At 58.1% G+C, this 3,312-nt stretch overlaps 1 long non-coding RNA gene across 1 annotated transcript; it reads right to left on the minus strand.

Moving 5' to 3' along the window:
* Positions 1 to 1,667: 1,667 nt before the first annotated feature.
* LOC104859501 lies at positions 1,668 to 3,046 on the minus strand. Its single transcript, XR_779407.3, has 3 exons — positions 2,919 to 3,046; positions 2,530 to 2,644; positions 1,668 to 2,184 (listed from the first exon to the last, which is right to left on the minus strand). It is a non-coding gene; the product is annotated as an uncharacterized LOC104859501 (long non-coding RNA).
* Positions 3,047 to 3,312: the final 266 nt, after the last annotated feature.

Below are 3,312 nucleotides of genomic sequence, written 5' to 3' on the forward strand. Positions count from 1 at the left end.
GGTCAGAGCTACTCTGAGCCAGCAGTGGCACCTGTCCGCATAGACGGTGGAGCTCTTCTGCCCAAGCGCAGTAAAGCACATCCAGAGCAGTGCTCCTCCTCAAGGCCGAACTAGGGAGCGGCCTAGGTGCCCATAAACAGGCGCGGGAAGAAGGCAGCCACCCCCACGGCCACATACGGTCTCCTCCACTTATGCGAACAGACAGGAAATAGGTTAGCAGCTGCCAGGGCTAAAGGTGGGCAGGTTGGGAGTGGAAGCTAAAGGGTATGAACTTTTTATTGGTGATGATGAAAATGTTCTAAAATGGGCCGCAGTGACATTGGCACATACGCTTGCCAGTGTACACCGTCACGTGTCACTTAATAAGCGGGACATGTTCTTTTTCTTTCTTTCTTTCTTGAGACAGGGCCTCGCTATGCAGCCCAGGCTGGCCTTGATCTCTTGGCGATCTTCCTGTCTCGGCCTCCTGAGTGCTGGGGTTACAGGTGTGCCCGGCAACTGGGACACATTCTGGGAACTGCATCCTCGGGCGATCTCCTCATTGTGTGCTTTCTGAGCCCCAGTGGTGCAGCCTCCTGTACGCCTAGGCTGGACGGTGCACACCTTCCAATACGTGGCCGGTGGTGAACCTAGGCCTTGCCATGAAGAGTGTGACTGCTAAAACCCACGGAGTAATACATCTGAAATGAGTGTGTGGATTATATCTCAATAGAGTTGTGAATAATAAAATGCAAAAAAAAGAAAAAAAATGCAAGGGTTTGTGTGACTCGTCACCAAATTAGTTTGTGAAATGCTGGCGTTAAGAGGGGACTGCTTGTTTCGGGACTTCCCGAGCCCCAGGCACACAGGTTGGCAAACGCCTGGAACAACTTAGCATACCCAGTACTGCCCCAAACTTGACTGTGGTTTCACCATGAAGCCATCTTCCAAGGAGCCACTCACCACCGCTCAGCGAACACTCTCGCAGGATGGAACCCGCCAAGTTTGGCGCAAACAATGCAGAGCCCCCGAAGGTTAAGCAGAAGGGCCTGACTGGAGCTGAACCTGAGGGAGGCCAGGCTGCGGGGAAGAAGGGAGTGGAGACGACAGCTAGTGACTGTCGCCAGTGAGGTGGCTGTAAAGGATGTGACAGACATTTCTCCAGAGGAGGCACACAAGGGGCCACCGCACAGGTAAAGGCGCAGAACACCGTGAGTCCCTGGGAGGTGCACGTCGGGCCACCAGGGGTGCAGGCGGACTGGCTGGGGCTGGACAAAGCCACGGAGGGGACGGTCCTGCCCCTCGGGCATCCTACACGATGCAGACCCCACCCCACGCCAGCTGTGTTCATATCCCTCTCCTTGGACAGGATGGGCACCCGCCAGGCGAGCTGGTGAGTGTGGGAGGGAGGGGTGGGATCTGGGGGCCGGGAGGTGGAAGCGGGGTCGGGCTGACCGGGCCGGGGGGTGGAGTAGGACACATTCTTCCTCAACAGCTCTGCCCAGCGCGGCTCAGGCTCACGGCTGAGGCAGCTGGGAAGGGATCTCGGCCTTCACACCCTACTAGCTTTGGTCATCACAGCTGGAGTTTATTGAACACTTACTATGTACACTTGCTTCTGTGCTAAATGTACTACGTGCATAGCTCATCTGACCCTTTAAAAACGTCCAACAAGGGGAGTTCCTCTTATTGTCCCAATTTATTTAGTTAGTTAGTTTTGTAGTACAAGGGTTAGAACCAAGGTCAAGTGCTCTGCTACTGAGCTACATCTCTGCCCTTTTAATCTTTTGTTTTGAGCCACTGTGCTGCCCAGGCTGGTCTCGAACTTCTGGGCTAAAGCGAGTGTCAGCTTCCCAAGGGCTGGGACTCCCGCACATGTCACCAGGGCCAGCTACGGTTCCCATTTTAGCGATGAGAAAACTGAGTCTTAGAGGATTTCAAGAACTTGCTCAATATTACACAACTAGGAAGTGCGCCAAGAGGCTCAGGAAGTGAAATTACAGGAGGAATTGTACCCGGGGGCGGCTGGAAAAGCAGCAAGCATCACCTCTGCCCAGCCCAGAGCTGCCTCTCTGAGGCCCGAGAGTCACACAGTCCGAGGCTACTCCATCTTCCAGGGCCGGGGGCCGCGGTGACCTCGGGTTCTCAGCAGCCTGTCCTGCCAACTGTCCAGAGACCTCCTTCAAAATACAACCCTGCCTCGATCTGAGGCCAGAGCAGAGAGGGCATGGTCAGAGATGGTCAAGGGCCGTGCCCCCTCCAAGTTCTGAGTGGTGCAAGCAGGGGGACCCCAAGGAGCTCAGACAGGGCCATGGGCACCCCGGGCTGAGCTCTTCTAGGAGGGGTGCAGCAGAGCAGGGTGAGGGACCACAGTTACGACCCGGGCCAGGCCCAGTGTCATTCCCATCCCAGAGCCAAGTTCTAGGGTCCCGGTGGGGCAGCAGGGATCTTGTATCCAGGACAAGAAGCTTGGAGCCTCCTCCGGGCCAACGGGAAGCCAGCCAGCCCGGGGGACAAGGGGCTGCTGAGACAGAACTGCCCCTGGCTTACAGAGAAGATGCCGTTCCCGTCTGTGGCCAAACCTGTCTGGCCGTCCGGAGGTTGATGGGGTGGACACCATGGCCTCCTCCCTCAAGAAGGACTCTGGGCTGCAGGAATGAGCCGGCTGCATGGGGAAGAGCGGGCATTATTCACTCCCCAAATATTTACAGACCGCGTTTCCAGGACTGGGCCCACAGCCAAGGCCTCGGGGTCAGCCCTGCACTGTGGCCATTACTCTTCTCCCTGGGCAGCAGGGCGGCGAGGGGCAGCGGGAGGCATGCTATCCAGTAAAGGCAGAAAATGCAGCCGCCTCCATCCCTCCCCCACCCACCCTCCAGCAGGAGGCTGGCTGCGCCCCAAGTCCTCAGCCCAGCGCTCTGAGGTCAGCGGGGCCTCACCTGCTCTCAGCATGCCAGGGAAGGGGGCATCTCTCCCAGGTCGCAGCCAGGACCCCCCACCTCAGGGCCAGGCTGGGCCAGCAAGCTGCTGCCTGCCTCACATCCTGGGCGGGAGGCTGTCCCCAGAGGCCAAGCCAACAGGAAAAAATAATCAAGGAGCTTGACAAGGGCGGGGGTGCTGTCCTGGGCAAGCAGTCACCTCCCCGGGCACCTGGTCACACTTCCGGCACCACAGCTCTGAGACACCCGGGCCTGCCTGCAAGTGCAGGGAAAGGAAGAGCAGAGATTCCCCAACTTCCACCCAGCCGGGCCAGGGGGCAGGTCCTCCATACATTTGGGGGTCCCGAGCCAGGATGGCAAGGGCAACGAGAAACGCGGCCCTCAGAGGAGACCA

The sequence above is a fragment of the Fukomys damarensis genome, unplaced genomic scaffold (assembly GCF_012274545.1).
Source record: "Fukomys damarensis isolate Sample0158 unplaced genomic scaffold, DMR_v1.0_HiC HiC_scaffold_13, whole genome shotgun sequence".
Lineage (NCBI taxonomy): Eukaryota > Metazoa > Chordata > Mammalia > Rodentia > Bathyergidae > Fukomys > Fukomys damarensis.